At 48.9% G+C, this 9782-nt stretch overlaps 1 long non-coding RNA gene across 1 annotated transcript; it reads right to left on the reverse strand.

The window, feature by feature from the left end:
• Positions 1-1938: 1938 nt before the first annotated feature.
• On the reverse strand, positions 1939-9156 carry LOC121137177. The gene is made up of 3 exons (XR_005874411.1): positions 9066-9156; positions 3166-3266; positions 1939-2604 (listed from the first exon to the last, which is right to left on the reverse strand). It is a non-coding gene; the product is annotated as an uncharacterized LOC121137177 (long non-coding RNA).
• Positions 9157-9782: the final 626 nt, after the last annotated feature.

The following is a 9782-nucleotide window of genomic DNA, read 5'->3' on the forward strand; positions in this document are numbered from 1 at the left end:
CCAACTTGTGAGTCGTGACCCTTTTGGGGGGAGGTCGAGTGACCCTTTTACAGGGGTTGCATGTCAGATGTTTGCGTTATGATTCTTAACAGTAGCAAAACTGCAGCCACGAAGCAGGAGCAGCAAGAGCCATTTCGTGCTGGGGGGGGGGGGGGTCGCCGCAACATGAGGAACGGCATTGCAGGGTTGCAGCATTAGGAAGGTCGAGAACCACCATCTAATATTACTCAGAAGCGCTCCCGTGCAGTCTCTGAGAGGAGCCTGCCGGTGACCGCCTGAGGAGGAAGAGTAGGGTTGCACCCCCCCAGGACAAGGCTGTTAATCTGACCCGTGCAGCCCTAGCTTCCTGAGCCGAGCTATGAGAGGATGAATCAGCAGATGGAAAGGCTCACACAGGAAGTAGGGGCCGGGAGGCCACACATGAATAACCTCTAGTTGGTGCCACTGCTCTCCTCTGAGCATGTGACACCCCCCCCCCCAAGCTGGCGCATCCCTGGGTGTCAGTCAACTCCAATTCCGAAACCAGAACTTAAAAGCTGCAAAAAAAAAAAACCAAAAAAACAAAAAAAACCCCTCCCACTTCCTTCATCCTCACTCTCTTCCACTAAGCCTCGCCAGTGAGGCACGTGGGCACATTCGGGGGACCTAACTGCCCGCCGACTCCCGGGCAGGCTGCTCTGTGTGCTTTAGCGGCTTGGGGAGGCGAGGTTGGTTGCTTCGGCTTACGGCTTGCGTTGCGGTTCATCACTGAGAGAAGCTCAGGCGAGAACGGAAGCAAAGGCAGAGAGGATGCTGCTTACTGACTTCTTAGCCCCACGGCTTGCCCAGCCCGCTTCCCTCTGCAACCCAGGGCCATCTGCGCAGGGGCGCCACTACTCACAGTGCACCGGGCCCTCCCACATCAACCACCAATCGAGAAAACGCCCCACAGCTGGCCCATGGGCCAATCTGGTGGAGGCGTTGTCTCTACTGGGGGTTCCTTCTTGCCAGGTCACACTAGCCCGTGTCTAGGTAAAGAAACAAAACGAACAAAGCCCACCTAAGCAGGTACAGATTCTCCCAGTGTGTGCTGGGCACACGTTACCGAGCCCAGGTCCTCTCACCCTCACAGCAGCCCCAAGAGGCCAAGACGGTGACATTTCACAGGTGAAGAATCAAAGCTAAGCTAAAGATGTTTATTTTACAAATGAGGAAACCAAGGTTCAGGAGGACCAAGGCAGCCATCTCTCTGCAGAAGTCTGCCCTGACTCCTGCCTCCATGGGACTGATTTGCGGACCCTGATTAGGGTCTGGAAGTCATGGTGGCAGCCCGTGTCAGGAAGAACCCTGCACCTTCGTCCTCCTAGGAGGGCGCACGGCAGGAAAGCGAGAATTGAAGAGTGGCGGGGATGGGGGTGTAGGGTGGGGGGACCACACGGCGACACATTGCTGTGACCAGTCCTGTGGTCACGTGAGCAAAGCTTGCTGTTAGACTTTGGGTTTGGCCAGGCTGGCTTCAAAGATGAACACCTGTTTGACCTTGAAAGCGTACCTAACAAGACTACAAGTTTGATTGTAATAGGTGACTACCAATCTGCATTTATTTATCCCTAAATAGTTTGTAATAATAACTTTCAAGGACTATACATTTACGTTACATTGTTAAATGAGCTACATGGCTATGATACCTTAAACAAGTAGAAACATATGTACAGTATGTTCTGACAAAAATAACCTTAAATTGGTACCAATAAGCAAAAATATCTTAAATAAGAATGGAAACATAGCCGGGCGTTGGTGGCACACACCTTTAATCCCAGCACTTGGGAGGCAGAGGCAGGTGGATCTCTGTGAGTCTGAGACCAGCCTGGTCTACAAGAGCTAGTTCCAGGACAGCCTCCAAAGCCACAGAGAAATCCTCTCTCAAAAAACCAAAAACCAAAATGAAACAAACATAGAAAGACTGGAAACATATATACAGTATAACCTCAAATTTGTATCAACATACAAAAATCCATATGAATATAAAATATTCAAGACTAGTAGTTGCTTTTTTTGGCTTAAAAGTAGATCGAATAATATGCCCTTCTATCCTATCATTTCTATACCCCCTTTTTCTCTTCAGAACAGAATCTAATCTCCTTTATTTAACTTTCTTATTGACTATTACCAATGGAAACTTGTAACCAACTGCCCTAAAGGATGACAAATATCCATAATCCACTGATCAACCAAAAACTTCCCACCCTACCTCTTGGGAATGTGGACATCGTGTTCTTAAAGTTACTTACTGCTGTCTGGAGGCAACAGCATCTTTAGGGGGCCCTGATACAATTGAAATAATGGTCAAGTCCTGGGAGAGCTAGCTGTATGGTTTGTCGTCAGTCTCTGTGTGATGAGAAAGTGCAGGGCCCATCTGAAGTCCTGGCTGGAGGAGTCTGTGAGGCTGGACCACCTCAGCCAGCTGCCTTGAAATTGTCCTGAGCAGTTTGTAGTCCAAAGCTGATCTGTGGGTGGTGTTTGTCAGCTTACGGGGTTACCCCAATCCAGGTGGAATTGTCATCGTGGGGCCCCATCATCCCTTTGGAGACTCCAGAGGCCACTGTTAGGAATGGTCATGGTTCACTGAAGAAAACATAAACATTTTAAATGTCACATGCAGCAGATCTCGGAGAGGTTAAAGGGCCACACTTTGTTAAGTACATCCGGGGTCCCCAAGCTTAGTTCCTAGTCATCTCATTCAGACTCAAGCTCAGTATCATGCATCAGAATCTAGACTAAGCCTTTTTCTAGAAACAGTACTTTCTATATGACCATTAGTATCAGAAATTTAATATATATATGTAGAAATTTTACAAATTTTGAGATAATAGTTATACCTTAAGACAAGTTTTACATAGTCAAAATAAAACCAAAGGATTTTGAGATTAGTAGCAATAGAAGTCCCCTATCAGGTGGCTCTTCTGACATGAGACAGATATTCTGGATTTTACTTTAACAAGCATGCTTGGGTTCAGAGAAGGAGAGAGCCACACTTCAACTCCAAAGTCAGCTTTAAATTTTAATTGAACTGGGACTACAAAAAGACCATTTGACCTATATGTCTGTAGAGAACACAGAAACATCTGGGAAGATTTATGAAATTTTATCATGTTGGAAATGTGATATACAACTAGGTAAACTTACTCTTTTTTTGGGACATTTTCTCTGGATGATTTGTTCTTTTTCTTCAAATGTCTCATTTGTCCAGTGGTCTTCATATTCCTTAGTTGGATGCCTTCATTCTCCTGGAAAGACAAAAACAAAATCCTGTCCCAACCCTAACTTTGGGGAGTTTCCTTTTTGGCAGGTTATAGCTGATCAAATGGAAAGCATTTTTTTTTTTTTTGGTTTTTACGAGACAGGGTTTCTCCGTATTGTTTTTGAGGCTGTCGGTCCAGCCCAGCCTCGAACTCACAGAGATCCGCCTGCCTCTGCCTCCTGAGTGCTGGGATTAAAGGCGTGCGCCACCACCACCCGGATGAAATGGAAAGCATTTGTTAGACTTATAATTAGTTTAGATTGAATGGCCATGCTGTTTGATGAACTACTTCTTCTAATTAAGAGATCTCTTTTGTTCAAATCTAACCTTTACTAAATTTGATGGTATCTATAGTTTTTCTTCTGTGGAAACAAAAGCAAAACCTCTCCAATATAACACCTATCCTGTTTTCCGTTCTGAGATCAACACATCTTTAAAGTATACAGACTGATTTAATTCAGCAGTTTTTTCCTGTTATCCAATAAAGCATTGTGCAATCTATCTCTGGGGGTCTTTATTACCCCTTCTGTTTATTAAGCATATCTTTTAGAGTTTGATTAGATCTTTCTATAACTGCTTGTCCTGGAGGACTGTGTCGTATACCTGTAATATGCTTTATGTTGTAATATGCAAAAAAACTGTTTCATTTTACTAGAGACATATGCTGGATCATTGTCAGTCTTAATTTGTATAGTTATTCCCATGGCCATAACTTTTTTTTTTTTTTTTTTTTGGTTTTTCAAGACAGGGTTTCTCTGTGTAGCTTTGGTGCCTATCCTGACATTCGCTCTGTAGCCCAGGCTGGCCTCGAATTCAAAGATCCACCTGTCTCTGCCTTCCAAGTGCTGGGATTAAAGGCGTGCGCCACCAACGCCCAGCAGGTTTACCCTTCTTAGAGTAACAGCTGAATTGGGCACAGGCAGTGGGCAGTTGTGGTGAATGTCTTCTCAAGCTCTGTTGGCAATGAACCCCTGGGCACGCTCAGGTAGAAGGGGGCTCTCTTTGTACAGGGTTGGCTTGCCAAACCCACTGCGCTGCCTTGACTAGGAAGATGAGCTCTCAGCTCATGATCCCCTCCACTGTAGAGATTAAAGACTTCCTCTCAGAGAGAGCGGCTCTCCTGAGCCAAACAGCGGTGATAGTTGGCTTGCCGCCATCATGTTAGGCCAGCTTTCTGCCAAGGCTGGAGCAAATGGCTCCCCCTTCAGCTAACCCACAGGAGGCAAAGTCCAGGCCAAATTAGCCCCTTGGGGAGCACAGTGCTTGCACATAAATGCTTTCTCGGCCTCTTTGGCAGAGCCCCTTTTTTTTTTTTTTTGAGACCAAGTCCTTGGCATAGCCAGGGATGGACTGAGGCCCTTGTATGCTTGACTTTGCCAAGGCACCCAGAGAATGTCTGCTGTGTGTTAAAGTGGAAGGAACCCAGACCAGGAGAACCCAAGAGGTGGGACAAGGTGCCTGCCCCCGATTTGGGTCACGTCTGCTCCAACAGGAGGCTGAGCCAGTTGGATGGTGGCGGAACTCAGCAGCCACCCTAGGCTTTCGGGCTGCATAAATCTGAGCTATGTCCTAGAGGAACTCAGTAGGGACCCAGACCTCGATGCATGCTCAGCCTTCACCAAAGAGGCTGTTTCTGGCTGTGGGTGGTAATTAACACAGAGACCCACAGCTGGACGGTGTGCAGAGAGGAGAGACTGGGGAGCACCCAGCCCTGAATGGGACGTCTTCACCAAACCCTCCCCGGGGCTCAGGGGTCCATCGGAAGAGGGGGTGAAAAGACCCATAAGAGCCAGAGGTGATGAATGGCTGCAGGAAACGGTCTCCACACACAACGGGGCTGACGCTCATACAAACTCAGACTGCAACAGCATGTCCAAGGCCTGCACAGGTTCAAACCGGACAAAAACCTGAGCACAGACGAGGGGAAGTGGACCCAAAGTCCCACCCCTAACCCAGCAGCTATTTGTAATTGATAATTGCTACGGGAGGGAAAAATCGGTTTTCTCCAATGGAGTGTCCCTGGGTTTACCAACCACACAAACCCAAAATGTTATGCATATAATTTTTTAAGTGTAGTAATAATAATGATGATGTAAAAGCAAGCGGTGCTTAGGAATCCCGGCGGGAAAGAAAGACTTAGCAGTGGGTGGCTGTGAGTGGCCCTCCTCACCCCAGCTCTGCGAGCACCCCACAGGAAGCTGAGAAAAGCAGAGGCTCAACAAGGAAGTGTGCATGGCTCCCTAGGGGCTGCGCCTCGCTGCCCTCTGCTCCCTGACAAGTGTCTCCCCCACCCCCAACCCACCCTGTCTGCATATGGGTGTCCTGGTGGGCTGTTCTAGTCCAGACAAGTTCAAAGGCTACTCCAGCATTTCCCTGGCAGATAGAAATACCCTTCACCCCCAGAGGCAGAGCTGCCCACACCACGGGAAAATACTAAGAGAGAGGCCGGGCGTGGGTGGCGCACGTCTTTAGTCCCAGCACTTAGGAGGCAGAGGCAGGCGGATCTGAGTTCAAAGCCAGTCGAGTTGGTCTTCAGAGGAAGTTTCAACCAGGGTTACACAGAGAAACCTCTTAAACAGTCTCCTAAAAGAATAAACACCAAAGAAGAGGTCACGAATTTGAGAGGGAGTTGGGGGAGGACACAGGAGGAGCCAGATGAGGGAGAAGTGGGAATGTTAATATAGCACTCATTTTCAACATTCAAAATTCGTTCTAAACTTTATTCAGAAACACAAGTTCTCAAAAGTTAAAATAGAAATGTACGAGATGGTGGTATGCTAACTATCAACTCATCTCACAAAATCGTACAGCAGCATCGTGTATGCGTAAGGTAATGCCCCTCGACCTGTGCAGCCTCCAGGGACTTGGACCTGACCAGGTAGTAAGGGAATGAAGAAAGACTCACAGACCCAAGGACACACAGAAGCTGGGTTGGGGGGGCTGGGCTTTCTGACAGAGAAAACAGCACCCCAGAAGCTTAGGCTGTGTCCCACGTAAGACAGAACAGAGGTGGGGTGGGGTGGTCTGAATGAGGGTGGTCCCCAGAAACTTGTGTATCTGAATACTCCGTCCTCAGTCGATGGGACCCTACTGAAAGTATTAGTAGGTGTGGGTGGCCTTGTTGGTGGAGGTGTGTCACTTTGGGTGGGCTCTGAGGTTTCGAAAGACTCGTGGAATTCCCAGTGCCCTCTGTCTCTGCCTTGTGGCTGGAGATCAAGACGGAAGTAGGCTCTCTTGCCACTGTCCTCGCTCAACCATCGTCCAAATTAAATGCTTTCCTTTATAAAGTTCCTTGGTCATAGCACAGCAATAGAAAAGTGATTTAAGACTTGGAGTTATTACATACAGCAGAGCAAAGAGGCGGGGCCATTACAGACAGGCTGGGAGGCGGGGCTATTACAGACAGGCTGGGAGGCGGGGCTATTACAGACAGGCTGGGAGGCGGGGCTATTACAGACAGGCTGGGAGGCGGAGCTTTACAGACAGATAGGTAGGCGAGTCTGTCATACACAGCTGAAGATAGATGAGTCTAGGTAATCTCAACACGCCACACGCAGCGTCTGTAGGGGAGCAGCCTCCAGGCTGTAAATACGGGTGAAAACCATGATGGACATCTTCCGCACTCACCGTCAACACCCGTATTTGGTCCCCACAGAAGGCTTTGCCACCCCTCTGAGCCTCACCCTGTTGGTGGGGGGCGCTTTGCCATTTCCCTCTGGTCTAAGGCTCTGGGGTCCTTTACATGGCCACACCCATGTCAGCAACACACATTCACTCAGGACTTCCCCCACTTCCTCCATACACACTTTTGGTTGATTACAGTGTTTTCATTAAACGAATTAAAGTATGTGTTAAGCAAATGTGATAGCCACCACGACGAGTAAACCTCCTAGGTATTTAAAGAAATGAGAGGTGTGTGCTCTGTCCAGACTGAAGGCTGGGGATTGGGTCAGCCCCGTGGTGTGCCACAAAGCCCCATAGGCAGTGAGTGGGGTACGTGCACGTTCCAGGATGGCCTCTCGGGGCAGACAGGGCCTGGGTTCCCATCCGCCCTCTTAGAAAGAACTCGCTCTGTGAAGACCCGTGCTCTTGAACCTCAAGGCTGGACATGAAAACATGGTCTCTACATCCCTCCAACTGCCGCCCAGGGGATGAGTCACATGCATCTCCAAAGGGCAGGCCCCAGCCCCTGGGGATCCTCCTACAGACGCTTACACGCCACCATAAACTCTCTTCACACCCACGCCCCACACGCACATGCATAGCCACGCACGTGTCCCACACTGGCATGTACTCACATAACCAGTTCACATGTGCTCTCTCAAACTTCGTGCGCGCATACTCGGAGGTACGTATGCACACTATCTACCCATAACAGCCCTCTCTCAAATAACCACGCAGTCACCCACCCACAGTGTCACACAGAGTCAGCGTGGGGGCTGAGTCCGGGCCAGGGTGCAGGCAGGACTGTGTCCCTTTGCTGTTGCCAAGAGTCGGGGACACAGAGACGGTACAGCCGTGTCCACCGGTAAAGCTCCCCGCTGGGGCAAGGAGGTCTTGGCCTCAGCATGCTGACATACCTCATACCCAGGAAGATCTCAGGAGCTGCCTGCCTAGCCACCCAGACTCCTGTGGCCGCCCACGGACCTTCTGCGCACACAGCTCTGAAAGCTTCAATGATACTAAGCTCTTCCTAAAAGCGGGAGTCAGGTATCACCCCAGAGGGTCTCTCAGACAGCAGGACCAGGCATTCACTCTCCAGCTCCTCCTCCCCAAACCACTTCCCAGGACTCAGCAGGCCTCCTCCCTGGGCCAGATCATAGCGCACTCAGGCCCAGCATAGTTGTCTCTGCAAATGGGACGGATGTCTGAAGCTCCTCCTGGACGGGGCAAACCCAGAGTCCTAGCCATGGACACCCTGCCATCTGGGTTCTGACATTCTCTCACCCGCCCATTGCTCCAACTGACTGGACTTGCCAAGAGCCACCCGAGGGGGTGGGGGTGGGGGTTGTGGCCTCTGCCCAGCAGGGCTGCTGGCTCTCAGATGCTGCCTGTGCACCTGGAGCCCCTGTGACTTCCTACAGTGGCTTCATAAATCCTGCTCAAGAAGGCGCTAGCCCTTGGCTCCTGCTAGGAACACCTGACCGAATCCTGAGTCTATACCAGCAGTCAGATCCCACCGAATAAGACCAAGGATGGGGGGAGGCCAGATAGCGTCTCCAGCCAGGTCCTTTCTCCGCCTCTGCTCAGGGAACCCACACCAGGGACCTGACTTCCCAGGCCAGGAAACTGGGCCAACGGCTTTGCGGATCAGTTTAACTCTCTGCCACGCTCACAGCTCTGCACTTTCCACACTCCCAGCTTTATAACTGGCACCAGAGCCCAGGCCAGGTCCAGGTCCCAGACTTTAGAAATATTTCCGTCCTTTTTGGGCTGGGGTGGGGGGGAGGCATCAGCAGCAATGCCTCCCCCACCCCAGCACCTTCCCCCATCCCACCCAGCCATTAACGAGACTACTTGGGCTAGCTCTCTTTGGTCTAGAAATCACTGAACTCTGTCTTCTCAGGAAGGTCTCCTGGCCCAGGGTCCCCACCCTCCCAGGGTGGAGCTGCTGAGAAGCAAGAACTATACAGAGAACTGTGTGTAGTTGGCTTTTTTTTTTGAAGAGGGGTTCCACTCAGCTCCCAAATATACAGAGGTTTATTCTTAGTTACAGATGCCCAACCTTAGTTTAGCTTATTTCTAGTTAACTTGCCTAACTTAAATTATCCTGTTTCCCTTTTACCTTTCTTTATTTTATGTATCTTTCTTTCCTTCTTAATCTGTGACTGGGAAGAGTGGGTGGTCTCCGGTGTCTTCCTTTTTCTCCTTCTCTCTCCTCTTAAGCCTAGATTCCTTCTATTTATTCTCTCTGTCTACCACCTATCCTTTCCCTACCCAGCTACTAACTGTTCAGCTCTGTATTAGACCAATCAGGTGCCTTAGGCAGGCAAGATAAAAACAGCTTTTCATAATTAAACAAATGCAATATAAACAGATGTAACACATCTTTACATGGTTAAAGTAACATCCCACAGCATAAACAAATGAAACACACCTTCACACAGTTAAATACTCCACAGCATAAACAAATGTAACACACCTTCACACAGTTAAATTAATACTCCACAGCATAAACAAATGTAACATACCTTCATACAGTTAAACTAATATGCCACAGCATAAACAAATGTAACACACCTTCACACCGTTAAACTAATACGCCACAGCATAAACAAATGTAACACACCTTCACACAGTTAAGCTAATATTTCACAGCATAAACAAATGTAATATATCTTTTCATAATTAGACTAACATTCCACAACACTATACTCTTTGCTTGGTCTCAAGCTCGCTGCAGTTCTGTGACATGGCAGCCCTCTAATCTGCAGGGATGTGGCCAAATGCCCTCCAGAGTAGGGACCCTATGAACAGGCCCTTTCCTAGACACACACACACA

The sequence above is a fragment of the Mesocricetus auratus genome, unplaced genomic scaffold, assembly GCF_017639785.1.
Source record: "Mesocricetus auratus isolate SY011 unplaced genomic scaffold, BCM_Maur_2.0 Super-Scaffold_100676, whole genome shotgun sequence".
NCBI classification, from domain to species: domain Eukaryota; kingdom Metazoa; phylum Chordata; class Mammalia; order Rodentia; family Cricetidae; genus Mesocricetus; species Mesocricetus auratus.